Below are 19,342 nucleotides of genomic sequence, written 5' to 3'. Positions count from 1 at the left end.
ATTGCTATATTATGCGCAACTAAGCCAATTATAACTTAACGCACGTTGGGCTTAATCATTTAAAAAAACATGTCATTAACCAGATAACGTTAAACCACTAAAAAAATTGTTAGGTTCCTCACAGTTGGAACTATTTATAATCTGTGGCTATTTAACTTTATTACAAACTTGCTGGAAAGTAACCCGCTACCGCTTATGGCATACGCCGTTACAGTTTCAATATTACATATAAAGTTTGCCTTGAAAAGTGCAGCTTGGTGCACTAGATGCTCGTTTAATTGCAACGATTCTGCAATTCGGTTTTGAATACGGTCGCGTAATGCGTATGAAATACCGCTGAAATAAGTATTTTAGTATTTAACTTGTCAGGGTCGAATCATTTTATTTTGATACGTATACGTATAGGTACAGTCAGTATCAATAGTAGCGGGTGAAACAACGCGCCAAAATTTTTACATATAGAGCTCTTTTTTGTGTTAAGTGATATAACTGTACAACTAAGAGCTGATTTAGACGGCGCGCGAACTCGCATGCGTTTAATTAGTTAATATGCGGACTGTTGGTTATGTCCAATTGAACAGACCGATCAAAACCCGCAATGTAAAGGCCCCAGTACACAATGGGCCATCGCCGGTCACTCCAAAGGACGCAGCCATGCGGTAGAATGAGATAGCAATATCACTTGCTCCCTCTAATGTATAAATGCGTCCCTTGGAGTGGCTGGCGATGGCCCATTGTGTACTGGGGCCTTAATGAAACTCGCATGCGCGCGAGTTCTCGCATCATCTAAATGAGCCCTAAGTATTAGTAAATTAAATACCATAAATGTACCGTTTTACATTTTACGAGTCCCTGTATGGTACAGTCAAGGGTACCCGAAGAATATAAGTATATCCCTAACTATAGCGCATACAAACTAAGGGCCTATCACTTTCTTCATCCATTGATTCAAAAACTATGATTATACTGCTCTCTCCACGATATCTCTCATTCTTAATTAAACCTCGTCAGTTTTTATGCAAGTATTGTTATCATACAGCATTGAAAGCTATCTAAACAGGACCTATATGAAGCCATCTTTTGCTCAGTATCCTAGAGCGGTTAAGACAGCTAATAAATAGCTCATACATATCTTGTGAGAGAAAAACAATGGCCCATAATAATAATGACAGCATGTGTAACAATTATGCTACGCACGTTTAAAGACATAATATATAGTCTATACGGAAAGAAAAGAGTCCTAAAATGTAGGGGAGCCCATACATTCTGCGACTCTTCTCTTTACGCACAGACTATATATTTTGGCTATAGTACATGTAAGTACAATAAAACGTATAGCTTAGTCTGATAGTCTGGCTGAAAATATATATCTTCAATTCAAAGCAAAGTGGACCATGAAATATGATACATTTCTTCATCTATTTCATTTCTCGACGACTGGTCTGGCCTAGTGGGTAGTGACCCTGTCTGCGAAGCCGATGGTCCTGGGTTCGAATCCCAGTAAGGGCATTTATTTGTATGATGATACAGATATTTGTTCCTGAGTCATGGGTGTTTTCTATGTATTTAAGTATTTGTGTATTATATAATATATCGTTGTCTGAGTACCCACAACACAAGCCTTCTTGAGCTTACCGTGGGGCTTAGTCAATCTGTGTAAGAATGTCCTATAATATTTATAAAAAAAAAATATATATATATAAAAAAATATTTATTTAAGGTGGAAAAACGAATCGAAAACTTGACATTAGCCTGAGCACAACGAATGAACAGTATTATTATTTAAAACTGTCTACAAAAAGAATCTACAATATTCACATGTTTTTTTGTACGAAAGTATTTTGTCGTAGGTCAAATAACCCATTATTAGGATTAAAATAGTGCTTTACTCGTAGAGAATGCGACCTCTGCGTGTATCAAACGGTCACCTTTAAAATGTTGACCTAAGACCTTCTTAGCAAGGCTATTCTTTAATTACCTACCAAGTACGAGTAGTATCATATGCTACTCATACTCATACTCATACTCATACTCATACTCATACTCATACTCATTTATTCATAAAGCCAATTTACATGTCAAATAAAATTAAAATGAATACAGTTAAAATTGAGATCGAAAATTAAAATTAAACTTAAAATTATATATACAATTGTAATGAGAATTAAAACAAAACTTATTCACATGTCGAATTAAAATTAGAAATAGTGTAAATTAAAATTGAGATCTAGAATAAAGATTGAAAATTTAAAATTAAGATCTGTATTAAAATTACAATTAATATTAAAACAAAGCCGATTTACAAGTCTAAATAATATTGAGATCAAAATTTAAGTATAAAAACAAAAGTCGAAAATTAAATTAAAATAATAGTAAATGTGATACGATTTTAAGATTAAAAATCTAATCACTTAAATACAAACTTAATACCTACAAACAAAAATGATACTTAAAACATAATTAAATAACTAACCTACAAAACTTAAAAACTAAATCTAAAAATAAATAAAACTAATCTAAAAATAAATAATTACAAACTATCCTGCGGAATGGTGCCGTAGATGCTGGCAGCATTTCCCCGCTGTATCGCAATACTTATTCTTTGTGCGAGGAAGCTGCCAGCTCTACGATCACCAGTGGCGTCTGCTATCCTTTTGGATAAATCCTTAAATAGTGTAGACGCGGTCGGACCCCACGGGCCAAGGGTCTCGACACCGAAGGGTACGAAATAGTATTCGGGGCCGAGACCCCTATATTTGTTCTTTTTTAATTTTTCGGCCGCCTCTGCCGCCGCGCCGGCTTTTGCAATAGTGCCGTGGAGATGAGACGGGGCTAGGGTGTCCACACAGGTGGCGTCCCACACCAGCACCCGTCCCATCTTCCACGGAATTAGTGACATTCCGTCCGGTCTCTTACCATCATCTCTTACAATACCAGGAGGCTCGAGAAGAGCTGGTACGTTGACGCTGGCAAGAGACCGGCGGAGAATATCATTAAGCGCGGCGTGTCTAGAGAAGCGGCCGGCGCTCCTAGATATAAATCACTTAAATACTAGATAGAACATATTTTAAGATGACCCGTGGTCCCCATTGTATGTGCTGCCTTAGGGTCTCCCCAAATATATCGACGCGCATTCGGCAAAAGCCGATAGGAAAAAGCTTTATGTCCACGCAATAAGAGCGAAGAAGCCGACGACGCGTCGGCCGGCGCCGGCCGATGCGAGCCGAGCCGAACGACGACTTTTTCGCTCTTATTGCGCGGACATAAAGCTTTTTCCTATCGGCTTTTGCCGAATGCGCGTCGATATATTTGGGGAGACCCTTATCATCCCTTACATACTAGAGGAAAAAAACCGACCAAGTGCGAGTCAGACTCGCTCACGAAGGGTTCCGCGTACCATTACGCAATAGAACGGCAAAAAAAATCACGTTTGTTGTAGCCTCACTTATAGTGTAGTAAACGAAGCAAGTTGTTGTATGGAGACCCATGCATTAATTTCTCAGTCGATGAAATTTTGCTTGGTTATTGTATAGTATGAGCCGAAACTAACATATAAATATCCAAAAAAAAACCACTCCTAAGTTAGGTATTTATACGTAAAAATACAAATCTGTTTATATATTGAACCGAGTAATTCCTCCGTCCAAAATTATTTTACCAAATAAGTTATTTGTATCAGTATGTGATACTAGAAAAAAATCTAAAACTTTTGTCAAACATGAGAATATTTTTTTTACGATAATTTCTTTTTTGGCGCTCATTTTCATCGGAAAATTGCTCTGCCATTTTTTCCTTCTTATATGATCTTAGAATATAATTTGGCGTAGTGGGTAAGAAAATCCAAAAAAAAATGCATACCCAAGTTTATGTATTTTAGAACTATAAAAAACTGAGAGTGGAAAATTTCTCAGCCTGATTTCTTTTTAAATATATACTAAGTAGTCACGTATATACTTAAATCCAAAATATCCAAAAGAACTGTCATCCCTTGTACACCCCGCTCCCTATACACTGCTCCCGATATGTTTAGTTTTGAATACGCTCGTTATTTTTTTGGATGTTTTTATAGTTGAATGGAAAGAAAACTGTGAACTTAATTCAATAAATAAAATGGATAGAGAAATTTTCCACAGCGAGTAAAAAGGCAATTTCTGAAAAAAAGTATAGTTACATGGTAAATTTTTTAGATTTTCAATTTGTATGTATAAATCGGCAATAAAATGGCATTCCAGTAAAAAAATTAGACTGAGCAATTTTCCGGTCCAAGCCACGCCAAAAAATTATATTTTGTTAATATTGGTATTTCTGCGGGGATTTTTTTTTTTGATATTTCATATATTGTTGCAATACGTTACATGAACATGTCCGGAGAAGAAAGTTTAAACGGAGCAATTTTCCGTAAAAAGATATTAACGATTTAAGACTTAAGGTATTTACTTAAATACTATTATTATTATTCTTTGGAAATTTATACAATACTTTTCATTTATTGATACTTTATCATACTGTAAAGCTTTTTCTGACTGAGGAATTACTGCGGGGTCCACTACCTTTATTTACTACACTATTAAATATATTTTTTTGTTTTTAGTATTTGTTGTAATAGCAGCAACAGAAATACATCATCTGTGAAAATTTCACGGTTCATGAGTTACAGCCTGGTGACAGACAGACGGACAGCGGAGTCTTAGTAATAGGGTCCCGTTTTTACCCTTTGGGTACGGTACCCTAAAAACTGTATAGTTCGCGAAGTCTACAGTATAAGAGCCACTATAGTAGGTACCTATAAGTACATAGTATAGTATACAACTGAGTGATCTGACTTGTGGCATAGCATTGCATAGCATTTTACAAGCAAAAGAACTCTTCCTTTTCATGCAGCGTTTACAACGCTATACAAAGCGCAATCTTTAACTGTGGGTGGTAGGTACTTAGCCTATTGAATCAAATACATACTCGTACCGACCCTCATAAAATATACGAGGTGGTCAACCCTTTGCCTACGGCGCCGATTGAGTTTTACTCCCATTGTTGGTCTGTTATTGGTAGAGAAAGTGCCTTTCTAAGTACTTACATACTAATAGTTCCTATTACCACTCTGGTTGTTATAGACTGACTATTTGCCTAAGGTGTGATACGTAATAAATTACGTCAATGTAAATTTTCTAATCTTGATTATTGACTATTACAGAACTAGATGAGAAATGAATCCGCGTAGTTATTTATAGATCGGGTACAAGGAAATTTATTTGTTTAAACTTTATTACTCAAAATATGGTATAGATAATACATCAATGTACAAATGGTGGACTTAATGCCTAAAGGCATTCTCTGCCAGTCAGTTTATTGAATGAATTAAAAAAGTAGACTACTTACTCATAAAAAAATCATACATGTAATTTGTTTCATTGCTTTTAAGTTGTGCAGAATGACCGAAACACGTAATTTTACTTAGGTATTTGTTTAAGTTAAATTGCTGACCTTTGAAAGATTACATAATACTTATAAGCTATAACTAAAAAACATCCCCGTTTGGAGATAAATAGATAGTTAAAAAACAATTTAGTGTTCCCCGTCATATTACTTTAGCAACTAAATTTCTCAACTAGTTATTTGCAGGCATCGCGTGTGACAGGCTAATGATTGATTCAAAGGATTGAATGCTCATTTTGTATGTAGCAAAACGAACTTATTGCGAAAATGATGTATCTTTTAGACATTTATTTTCAAGGAGACAAATGAACAAATGGACAAGCCATCTACGGTTAAAATTAATTGTTATTTAATTTGACACGTAAATGTTAATCTTTATGTATGTGTGGCGCCAAATACAAAGGAGGCAATAAAGTATAATAAATATTTTGTAGTTAATCATAATTGTATATACATTATACAACGAAAGGACAACAGTTATAGTCACGTCCACCTTTAGTTCTGTTAAAATATCGTGTGTGTATAATTTTATTAATTTTACAAGTAATTTTTACGCCTTTCTTACTGGGTACCTGCGTTTTCTTGGAGTGCTGTATTTGTTTGTATACCAGTAATTTTAGCGAAAGCCAATTTAAAAAAGAAATATATATTTTTTAAATGAAAGACATCTGATCAAGCTCAGGAAATTCTGAAGAAGCAAAGCAAAGTTTAACTAACCATACAATAAAATTGTTATTGATGGTTACCAATAAGATTGGAAACGTTTCTTCATTTAGATATAGGTATAGCTATTTTCCCCATCGCTAGTAAATTCAGACCTGTACCTAATATTTTTTTTAAATATTAACCTAACAAAATCATTACGAATACATATCTGGCCCCGCACAAAGAGGTGACCTAATCTAATTTAATAATAATCACTTCACACGTCATGCACGAAGGTGCATCGAATTATTGAGCGCTTCGCTTGTCCATAAAAGGTCAGAAGACAAGGTCGAGTAATAGTGAGACGTTTGTTTCAAGTAGGCGTTTACACGACTTTATGACCGGATGAACATGTCCCCGGATCATACACATTTTATTGTAACTTTATCTCACACCCTCGTAAAGGTCAGTTCATATATAAAACAAGATTTAGAGGTCGCAACACTAAACTTTTCGCACTTAGAGTGTACAAAAACAACACTTCATTCTATAATCCAATCACTAGAATGTGCTGCCAATATAACGATTTAATAGCCGGTGATCATCGCAGTAGGGGCACTGATATTGATATTTTTGACCCTCACATCGCTAGGTTTAGGAAGTGCTTGGCTGGCGTCCTCTTCTCCTCTTGACACTTGACACTTGCCTTAATCCTCTAAGTTTGTTTCATTTGTGATTTTTAATAGTCTTTATAATGTAAAGTTCGTTTCTCGTTATATTGTAATGTTTAGATAGTTATTTCTTCTCTGATATTTTTCACTGTAGCTATAATATTGTGCTAATTAGTTTGTAATATTTCCGCTCAATTGTTAAATAATATATGCTGTGTACACTTGTTTTGGATCTCGTGCTAGATTTAAGCCATAATGTGCAAATGTATTACCCATGATATTGTACGATGTCTGTTTAGTGTACCTAATAAAGTAAATAAATAAAAACTGTAATAGTTTATACATATACTTATATAAATACCATAATATGCTAGTGTTGCATAATATATTCACCTTTTTATGGCATATTTTATTTCCAATTCACCTTTCAACATTTCAAAAACAGGTTCCTCTACAATGTGATCGCCATGTTTTGTTTTATTAAATAGTTGTTATTTTTTTTAAACAAGTCTACTTAATATCTTCATCAATATGGTAATTTCATAGCCTACTAAATGGAATCTTGAATTTTTTGCACAATCGAGACTACAACAAATTTTAATGCAGTTCAGAGTTCTGATACTTAAATTGTTACTTGAAATTATCAGGTACATTTTTTTCTGGTGATGGTAGTTGGTAAGGTCGAAGGGGAAAGAAGACGGGGTCGATCGCCTACCCGGTGGTCAGACTTGGCAAAAACCATCACGGACTTGCCAATACCTGAAGCTATTAAGACCGCCGCTGAGGACAGGAACACATGGAAAAGCATGGTACATCGCACAGGAAATTAACTCTTCAAACTAGACCAGACCTTCAGCAATTAAGACGCCGACTTGGCACGTAGGTACTTAGCGTCAAACACAAAATCTTAATGAACTAAGAATCTTATGCTTTTATGTTTAAAAATTAAACCACGCGGGCTTAATGGTCTATGGGTATGAGGTAGGTACATAGTATTTATCTACAATTTAAATAAATTCGTGTTACCAATTTTTTGCCACGAAGTCGACAAAATTAAAAAAACTAGAATATTTTGCTATTCCCTAACAGAGATGTACCTAATGGAAAATTGTACTTTTATGGCAAATAGAATTCTTTATCTCTAAAAATAATTTCCGAGACTTGAAATATTAGCTATTTGGCTTAAATGAGTTGCATCCGTAAAGCTGTAATTGCAACCAAGTTGACATAAATTACAAATCTAGATTAATTACGTTTGCAATCTGTTAGTCGCAATTTGCTTAAATAACCACTGTTAAATTATGGTTGCATTAATCTTATGCATTTTTTAATAGAATAGCCAATCGAAAATAGATCTACCTGCCTGAGTCGGAAGAAATGTTTTAGCCGATTCAGTAAATTACGTTTGTTACATGTCTACACTCTATATAATTACATATATGTAATATAACTGTGACACCCTAGTTGGTTTATAAATGTGTTGTAAACCTTTAATGGTAGGTAAATATGTAGGGTACGAGAAAATGAGTAGTATAATTGTGACGTTATCTATGAAAAGGGACCTTATTGTCGTTGGCGCTTACGCCATTATTAACGATGCTCTGATATAAATACAATGCCGCGCGACGCTTTGCGGCGTAAGCGCCATCGACAATAAGGTCGCTTTTCATAGAAATTGCCCCAATTGCGTAAGTCATAATTTCATAGAAGTTTGACGTTTAAGGCGCGGTGTGTAGTAAAATGCGCTTTTTTGTAACCATATTTACAGACTTTTACAAGGATTTCATGCATTATTTTCTAGTATGTATAACTTTAGTCCTTGAACTACGTTATTGCTTGTCAGAAACACAACGGCTCATTATTTTCTCGATAGAATCTTAAGTTGAAAACATGCTTAAAGCTGTCTTTTGATCCATATTTTAGAAGTACTACGACGAAAATGGATATGAAACTTACCTCATTCGATAGCTTTTAAGTAAATCTTCGTTTTTGCTGGTCCTTTTATCGATACGTTAATCTTTTCATTCATAATTTTATGAATTCAACTTTTGCCTACTAAATTACACCCTACGCGGCAATACCTTGCGCCTATTCCCCGCGCCAGTACGCCCGTGGCCACTGCCAGCGTCGGACCTATGCTAGTTTAGTGGACGTTTCATAAAATGGGTAACCACTGTATAAATATGCAAATATGTTATACACACAATGTTTTTCAACATTCTTACGAAGAAAAGCAAAATAATTCTTAATTACTGTGACATTTCAGACATTCGCCCGTCATATTGTCAATTTATAACAAGTTGGGAAGCAAAGGCACACACCCGTCTAACCAATCCGGAATTCAGTCACGATTGATAAATTGTGTAAACAAATTTTATTAAAGGCTATTTCAAATTGAATCATTTTTAAACATATGTGTACGGGATTCAAATACCTATGTGGGAGTGTTTAGTGTATGGTGGTACCCTTCGAGCAACACCGGCTTCCGAGTGGTACCTAACCATTTCACCGCTTTTAGTTTTCGAGTTACCTACATGCGTTTTAAGGGAAGTGGTCGAAAAATGCCTAAAATGGTTTTGTGTTTAATATTAGGTAAGGTAGAAGTACTAGTGCTCGACGCTGCACTAGTATTCGACATGGGTATAGTGTGTAGCTTTCAAATAGAGCTCGACGGCTAATCCTTTTTTTTTATTATGAATGGGCTTACTCATGGCCACAGACTCCTATTGTCTATTGTTAAGTAAAACCGCTCATGCCACGTGCCACAACCACCTGCATAAAAAATACGTACTCCGGTTACTGAGTGCGGCGAGTCGAACGCTACAGAACCAGTCTAAAATGTGTCATCGAGATGACACAAAGGCGCGTTATCGGAGAGCGCACCTACACTGGTTTTTTGAGCGTTGGCCTAGCCGGCGCTCAGGTGCCAAATAAAATAATTAAGACCCTTTTTTGCACGTAAGTAGCACGTGCGGTTTTACTTAACAATAGACAATAGGATTAGCCGTTGAGCTCTATTTGAAAGCTACACACTATACTTTATGTCAAAGTAATATAGGTTAAATTTGAACGGCGACGATCTTTCTGTATTCAAATTTAATTCTTGTCACTTTGACATAAAGTGCCCGTGTCGAATACTAGTGCAGCGTTGTGCACTAGTACTTCTACCTTATTTCCGCCAAGTCCGTACCGTGCTATATGGAAATTTATTCCAAAAATGCTGTTTTTATATACCACACTGGTGGCAAGCCAGCATACGACCCGCATTCACCATAGCCTATGGACGCCTGCAGCTACGGGGATATGACACATCATGCCAAATGTTGATTGATTTTATATAAAATAAAAGTCCTAATATATAAAATAAGCTTTCATAAGTAATAGTTACTGATTTTTAAAAAGCGCCATTCAATTAAAAGACATGTCTAGATCGCTTACCTTCTTTCAAGTACTTTCTAATGCTAAATAATTGGCCAAGCACGAAGTCAAGACTACGGTGTTCAGAGCACCGTACGACACATCCCTAGGCGGTTTTAAGTTTGGATACTAATACTAATTTATCCCATAAGTACATTTTATTGACTAGGAAATAAGAAGGTAATGTCTGGGAGCTCTGGGACCTTGGAGTTTGGACTTTTATTAAAGTCCTCTGGGCTAGTATAGGTAATGTAGAAGTTACGAAGCTTCTACCTTAGATATATTTTTTAGAGATTAAAGATTTTATTTACCACCTTGTCGGGTTGATTGTATATCCATACCAAATTACAGCTTTCTAACACTAACAATCAACCTCATCTTGGAGGTGAAAAGAGGAAAAATCGTAAGTCCCATTTCGGCCAACCGAAATCAAGAACGTTTATATAATATAGGCCTAATACCGTTTATCTAAAACGTTTGGTGAAGGCACATTTCTAGTAGAAACAAATTATGAATTTCTCTGTAATTTGTACAAACATGGTACAAACCATTTCGTAAACTGACATTCCGCTAAACTGTTGTTTTTACATCTTACTAGCATCCATAACATATTGAAGTATGATATTCTTCCACTTGTCTGAACATTTTCATTATTATTGATTATTTTTTTGTGAGACTGGCTTTTTCTGCCACGGCACTTTTCCAATTATTGATTTTTTCAAACACCAAAATAGTTGACAATTTAATATACGTCAGAGTTGACAGGCAACTTCGAGCATGAAAAACTAAATCCGTCAAAAATACTGGGTATACATACAACCTCATAATCTTTGATATAGTCGCAATTGTTGTATTTTAAACTTGTAGACTGGGCAGGCACGACTCAAAAAGGAATAATATTACAATTAAGTCTGTGATTCGGCATTTTTCGGTTTTTGACGTTAGGCTTGTTTCTGACTCAAAATATAATTAACGTAAAGTATTAATCAATTTGCTCATGTTTCATATTAGTCACAGAAATAAGTACCTAATAATAAATGTCTAAGTTTTAGTACAAGTAGGGTAACTGCGTCAGGTTGCCGTCCAGTACCTGTTTCCGTCCACTTGGCGGAGTTGCTACAAAGAATTGCGTATAATTTGAATATAAACCTAACTTACCGGACAATTTTGGACTTATTGTACATCAGTTTTTAAAAGCAAAAATATTTTAGTAGAACTGGAATTCATGAGTAAGTACCAAATTTTACCTGACATTTTTGTCACTCAAACAAGTTTGATCAAGATCGGCTTACTTTATATTTCATCAACTTTACCTTTGTTTCCAAAAACTGTGAATTGTGAATTTAAATTTTTTTTCGTCACAGAACAGTATCTAGTTGCTGCTCTCACCGATCGGTTCAAAAATATACATACTTTATACAATTAATACATAAATGTAATGGTACTTAATAATGAAAAGGAATAGGTACTGTTTCGACGAATCAGATACTCTCAGTAAAATCTATAGGTAGATGACGCCATAGCTGTTAATAAATATTGAATGACTTTATTATCTCTATTCGCTTTACTAACTCTATGTGCTCTAATGTGAAAAAAAAAACACAACGACAGTGAAGAACGGAATTCTTAATTTAAATTTGCACTGATAAACTCCAATAATAAATATGATTCTTACTGAGCACACTGCGATAGTCCATTGGTTGGAAAGCCCGTTCGAAATTTAAACTTATTTGCTTTATAATAAGGTTGCATTTTGCAGATCTTTTACTCTCTCATACTTATAGTAGGCTATTCAGAAAAAAAAAGAAATATCTCACAAAAGTAAGTAAGTAGAATTAAACTTTGTATCAAAGACATAAGTCATAAATTTCAATGTCAAAGTTTTAAGTAAGGATCTTTCTAACTAAAACTACTTCTTAATATGAATGACCAGTGTAAGCATCAGTTAGCTAGCCCTAAGCAACCAAAGATCAGGCTGCAGTTTAAAAACTAATAAAGTTAGAGTTAACCTGATAATTTTCCCGCCGTCTCCATACTCGTTTTAGTTGGATATTGACTGGTCAGCTGCCTGTTAGCTATAGTTTTCCCGAAAATCGCCAGGACAGAGGTGAAAATTTTTGTATGAAAACTTGCAACTTTAAATGCATTTTTTATCGAAACTATTGCATTCTAAAATGAAGTCAAAATCAGTCCATCGACTCAATTTTTTGCAAGCTTTCTAATGGTACCTCACACGATTCTTACAATTGAAAATAAAATTCAGCCTACCCCTCTTAACCCCTAAATTTCCCCCTATAATCAGAAATAAGCAGTTTCGACTTATTCACAGTGTTAGTGATGGTACTTGCCATAACTATTCCAAATTTCAGGTACCTACATCAAACGGTCTTTGAGAAAAACGCATTTAACCGATTTGCAAGACCGAAGTGATCCCATAAGAGCACCGTGAACAAAGTTTTGTACGGTGCTCTAAAAAAACGAACTACAGTATTCTTCCTTATTTTCAATACCTACTTGCCCGAAATTGACTTCTAGAATTAGACCAAGTCTGCGACGATTTTGATTACACACGCAGTGCAAGTATTAATCATAATTTCAAGAAGGTTTGTCGTTCAAAATAACACTTGCACTGCGTGTGCAATCAAAATCGTTGCAGAATTTTCTTGGTCTAACTCTATTATATTTGTAAGGTAGGTAGCTCATAGTAATTGGGTATAATTTGATTAGGTTCTTAGTTTGTCGGGGTATACTCTCATATTGTATATAATTTCATTAAGTACTCATTAAATTACGAATTTGCTAATAAACCTTATTCGATATTATTTGCCGGAAAAAATCCCGGAACTGATAAATCAGAATATTCAGAATACCGATGGCGCCAGAATAAGGATGTACACGTGCTGCGCGGGAATGGTGCGGCGGGGTGCGCGGGGCGCCCGCCCGCCTGTTCTTCCACTCGTCTGCTTCACCCCCTCGGAAACGTAAAACTCAACTATAAGAGCGCCTTAAAATAACACTTGCACTGCGTGTGCCATCAAAATCGTCGTAGACTTGTCTTGGCCTCTATCAGCATAAAAACTTCTATATCGCAAATTGTACGCTTAGTTTATTTCGTTATTACATATTTGAGTTGCAACTATTCAAAACCCTTTGATGAAAGCTATTACAACACAACGCGTTTATAGTACACTCAGCAGCAGAAGTTGCTAAGCGGGCGAGGTGTTCAAAATTACCTTAACACGCTCTTATTCTCTTAACAATAAAGTTAAGTCAAGATCATTTTAAACACCTGGCCCGCTTATATAGCAACTCGTGTTGCTGACTGCACGTATACTTTTTAAGATAGACTATCTCTTTTCGGCACCATCACATCTCTTGATACAATCATTAATGTACGCGGCGGAATTTACCGACAGTTATCACAATTATATCTAGATCTGATTGTGATCTTATCACAAAGATATGTGGACTTTCTGTCATGCTTCTAAGTTGTAAGTTTAAATTTTGCATTACATGTCGTTCAGCGCGTCATTTATTTTATTACCCGACTACGGCAACGCAAAAGGAGGGTTATGATTTTGACCGGTATGTATGTGGGTATGTATGTATGTATGTATGTATGTATGTTCATCTGTTCCCTCATAACTTCTAAAGCACTTATTATAATTTAATAAACGATGTGTCATTCGAATCGTCTTAATCGTCCGCTGGTTATAGGCTATATGGCGTCACAAAAAATAGAACACTGAGCCCGCTAGAGGTCATAAAGTCACGAACCAAAAAACTAAAATTAAGTAATGATGATGTGTTATACATCATTGGAAAGAGCTCAATTAGCACATTTCAAATATATAAATATTGTTAGCGTTTGCACCCGGCTTTGCTTGCATGCGCCAGATAAAACATTAAATTTTCGGTTAGGTGATTCGAACTATGAATCTACAAGCGCTCTGGATTCTATCCGCGTGTTACGCGACTACGGCGATACAAGAAGGTTTTTGCAAAAGAAATTTGTTTGGCCGCTATACATGGTGTTTTTTTAATGTCCTGCAACATTTTATAACGTGAATAGGTACACTGAAAGAAGGAAAAGGTTGATTTTGCACGTGTTGGCGACAAATTAGTTGAATTAACAAAATGATGGGTTAAAGCAAAATGAACAAATTGTTGTTTTTACAGAAAAGTTTTTGTTGATATGAAAACAGTTGTATTTACCTATTTGTACATGTTGGCGTAACAATTCCTGCAAAGTTTAATAGGTAATTGTTGATTTTACTGTTCAAATTATTGAAATAACAATTTAAATAGTAAAGTTAACAAAACAAATACGTTAAAACAACAAAAGATATTCAACCATTTGTTAATTACCAGAAACAACAAAATAAATTTGTTAATTATGTCTGTTCACAATAGTTGACTTTAATATAAATGTTAATGTTGGAATCAAGCTGATTGGCATAACCCTTTCAAATGTTTCTCCCAACCGTTCCACAAACAATAGGGATAACAATATAAGCAAGTAATAACCACAGCAAGCCATAAAGCTAAATCAACACGTTCGAATGGTGAAATGAACACCCGAAATATGGTTAAAATAACGATATGAACAAGTTAAATCCTTACCAAAAAAAGGCAGTTGACACAACCCTTTGAAATGTTTGTTTTATTCGTCACACAAACAGTTGAGATAACAATATTAAACAGGTAAAAACTACAGTAACACATAAAGCTAAATCTACATGTTCGAATGGTTAAACTAACTCACACGCTGGGGTTAAAATAACAATATAAACAGGTTCAGTAAAATACAAAAAAAAACGATTGACATAATTCTTTCTTGTGTTTGTTTCAACTGTCACACAGAGAGTTGGGATAACAATATACATAGGTAATAACAACATTAATACAAAAAGCTAAATCAACCTATGCGAATGGTTAAACTAGTCCTTTCAAGTGTTTGTTTCAACTGTCACACAGACAGTTGGGATAACAATATACAAAAGTAAAAACAACATCATACGAAAAGCCAAATCAACCTGTTCGAATAGTTAAACTAACCCTTTCAAGCGTTTGTTTCAACTGTCACACAGACAGTTGGGATAACAATATACAAAAGTAAAAACAACATCATACGAAAAGCTAAATCAACCTGTTCGAATAGTTAAACTAGTCCTTTCAAGTGTTTGTTTCAACTGTCACACAGACAGTTGGGATAACATTATACAAAAGTAAAAACAATATCATACGAAAAGCTAAATCAACCTGTTCGCATAGATAAACTAGCCTTTTCAAGTGGTTGTTTCAACTGTCACACAGACAGTTGGGATAACATTATGCAAAAGTAAAAACAACATCATACGAAAAGCTAAATCAACCTGTTTGCATAGTTAAACTAGCCCTTTCAAGTGTTTGTTTCAACTGTCACACAGACAGTTGGGATAACAATATACAAAAGTAAAAACAACATCATACGAAAAGCCAAATCAACCTGTTCGAATAGTTAAACTAACCCTTTCAAGCGTTTGTTTCAACTGTCACACAGACAGTTGGGATAACAATATACAAAAGTAAAAACAACATCATACGAAAAGCTAAATCAACCTGTTCGCATAGATAAACTAGCCCTTTCAAGTGGTTGTTTCAACTGTCACACAGACAGTTGGGATAACATTATGCAAAAGTAAAAACAACATCATACGAAAAGCTAAATCAACCTGTTTGCATAGTTAAACTAGCCCTTTCAAGTGTTTGTTTCAACTGTCACACAGACAGTTGGGATAACAATATACAAAAGTAAAAACAACATCATACGAAAAGCTAAATCAACCTGTTCGAATAGTTAAACTAGTCCTTTCAAGTGTTTGTTTCAACTGTCACACAGCCAGTTGGGATAACAATATACAAAAGTAAAAACAACATCATACGAAAAGCTAAATCAACCTGTTCGCATAGTTAAACTATCCCTTTCAAGTGTTTGTTTCAACTGTCACACAGACAGTTGGGATAACAATATACAAAAGTAAAAACAACATCATACAAAAAGCTAAATCAGCTTGTTCGCATAGTTAAACTAGCCCCTTTAAGTGTCTGTTTTAACTAACACACACGCAGTTGGGATAACAATATACAAGGATAAAAACAACATCAATACAAAAAGCTGTATCAACCTGTTCGAATGGGTAAAATAGCCCTTTCAAATGTTTGTCTCAACCGTTCCACAAACATTTGGGATATCAATATAAACAGTTAAAAACAATAGCACGACATAAAGCTAGATCTACGCGTTCGAATGGTTAAACGAACACCCGAGTTAAGGTTAAAATAACGATACGAACGGTTTAAATCCTTTAAAATAAAAGTCAATTGACACAGCTTTATTGAATTATATTTGAGTGATATAAAGTTAGAATGTAACTGTGTGATCCTTGTATTTCAACCCGTACAAGATTAGAACCTTTTTCATGTAATGTCATTGAGTTTTTCTTTATTGATTTAAATGCCATCTAAATGAGTGGCCATCTAAACGTTACGGTCACGTGATCGCTGTCTCGAGTTTATCATTTTTTCCCCACCTCAAAAAGTGCCCAGCGCCGCTAAAGAAGTTTTCACTTCAAAAAGTCAATTGACACAACTCTTTTTAATGTTTATTTTATCCGTCACAAAAACAGTTGATATAACAATATCAAACAGGTAAAAACTACATGTTCGAATGGCTAAGCTAACTCACGTGCTGGGGTTTAAATAACAGTATAAACAGGTTAGGTCCAGTACAAAAAAAAACGATAGACATAATTCTTTCAAGTGTTTGTTTCAACTGTTACACTGACAGTTGGGATAACAATATATAAAGGTAAAAACAACATTAAGCTTTGAACCGTCATTTGAAGCCTAACATAAATAAATAATTTGAGAGTAGCAAACTTGATTTCCTGTAACAGATCGGTCAAACCACGAATACTCCCCACTCCATCCCTACCTTGTGACGTCAGGTCCTGTGCACCAGGTGGGGCAACGAGGCAGGTAGCGCTCGGAGCCCTCGTCATTGGCTCTCAAATATGAATGTACACAATGAAAGCGTTTTAATGGTAGGTAGGTAAAACGCTGCTATTAATACAAAAAGCTAAATCAGCCTGTTCGAATGGTTGAACTAGACCTTTCAAATGTTTGATTTAACCGACACACAAAGAGTTGGGACAACAATATAAACAGTTAAAAACAACAAATAATTAATAATAATAAATAAATTTGGCCTATATACGTCCCACTGCTGGGCACAGGCCTCCTATCATGCGCGAGAGGGCTTGGGCTATAGTCCCCACGCTAGCCCCATGCGGATTGAGCAGTACCATCTTTACCATAAGGGCACACGGGGCCCGTGCCCAGGGCCCCCCAGACAGTAACAGTATAATATATGATTACCCATAGTAAATACTCGCTACGCTCGTGTTTCAATTTTGGAGTCTTTCGCTTGCTCGGGTATCAATATTAGCAGGAGAAGTTAAACATATGTTGCCACCGAGTGAAACACAAAATTTTTCACCACACCAACACAAGAAAACTACTAACTGTAAATTAATATCAAACAAAATCAAAGCAAATCGATTCAAAATGAATGTTATTAAATATTTGTCATTCAAAATCATCATTTAAAAGCTAATTCTACCAGCAAACCTAAGAAAACAACTTAAAATTTGCATTAATCAAATGTAAACTTTGCCTCACATGTGAATAAAATGCAACTTTCTTATTCGTTTTTGAACAATCAAAAGAGCCTTTGCCATCTGGTGTGGTAAAAATAACATGATAATACTCGTTTCGAACCTAGAAATGAGCCCGCGCGAACGAAATTATAAGTAGGTACTTACTTACTTACTTCGTTTTTTTACTATTAGAAAGAATTCCATCGAAGTAAGCGTGCAGTTTTTATCAGGTTCTTTAATTGTTAATAATAGGTAATGGAATTATCTAACGTAGCATGGTCAATACTTATAATTTACTTACTTCAAAATTTTACCCTAAATATGCCTGATTTGGAACCACAACTTTTTTTCTGTGAAGTTCTTTCTAATGCTAAAATAATGAAGTAGGTAAGTAAGTAGGTATAAGAAACAGTCATCAGTCATCACCTGTACGGCTACCACCAGTTTTGACATTGACATAACGCTCACGTTTACGTAACTTACTTTCTATGCATCTCGCTCGTACTCGCATATGCGAGCAATAGTGGAAGCGAGATGTACAGAAAGTAAATTACGTAGACGTGAGCGTTATGTCAATGTTAAAACTGATGGTAGAGGCTCTGCACGACGCGACGCGCATCTGCAAAACTCAAAATGTTCCGCCGGGCGAATATTCGACCGACGGTCAGGCTAAATGTCCGGTATCCGGTTAGTATCCGACCAAACAACTATCCCTTGCATCTCTACATTCGATTACAAACAGAACCTAGAATAATTTTCACCAGAATTCACACAAACAGTTGGGATAACAATAATATAAACAGGTAAAATCGACATCAATAATATAGTTTATACTTGCTAAGCTGTATTAGCAAAGTCGCATACGTATTTTCTGGTTTTCCTTATTATTTTTAAAATCGCAACTCTTTTCACATTTTTACATTACTTTTACAGTAATATCGCTTTAAGTACGTGACCCCATTATTAGGCGCGGTTTCGCTTTAACGCGAATTTCAAATTTCGCGGATTGCATATGCAGTCATTTATTTACGTGTTAAATCATTTTGTCGAACATCGAAGTTAATTAATAATAAAAGGATATCCGTCTAGCTAGCTCACGTGCGAGAAGCATGGCAATAGGTTACCTACTTGACTTGCGTTCGTTTATTTAATTTTCGGCAGTATTCGGTTTTATTCGCTGTTACTAATGTTCACAATGTTAAGTGACGTGCCATCGCCATCGAATTTCTAGTGTAACTCTGACCTCCAAATACGCGGATTTATTTTTAAATTGCATATCTAGTTATAGTGGTTATTATGGTAAAAAGTAAGACAAAATAGGTGTCTTTAGAATAGACAACTAAGACGGCGGCGAAGGACGCGTCTTAAAGGACGCCATACACGGTACAATATTTTATTTTACTCTATTGCACCGCACCGCGACCTTGGTGCGTCGCATCCATAAGTGAGAGCGAGTAAGAGATATCTGTTTCTCTT

At 35.4% G+C, this 19,342-nt stretch overlaps 1 protein-coding gene across 1 annotated transcript in view; it reads right to left on the bottom strand.

The window, feature by feature from the left end:
* LOC134668851 (macrophage mannose receptor 1) overlaps positions 1–19,342 on the bottom strand; it is a 139,973-nt gene that overhangs the window by 91,856 nt on the left and 28,775 nt on the right. The gene's annotated exons all lie outside the window — the stretch shown is intronic.

The sequence above is a fragment of the Cydia fagiglandana genome, chromosome 11 (assembly GCF_963556715.1).
Source record: "Cydia fagiglandana chromosome 11, ilCydFagi1.1, whole genome shotgun sequence".
In the NCBI taxonomy this organism is placed as follows: domain Eukaryota; kingdom Metazoa; phylum Arthropoda; class Insecta; order Lepidoptera; family Tortricidae; genus Cydia; species Cydia fagiglandana.
The sequence above is the reverse complement of the archived record's forward strand: the minus strand, read 5'-3'. Positions and strand labels throughout refer to the sequence as shown.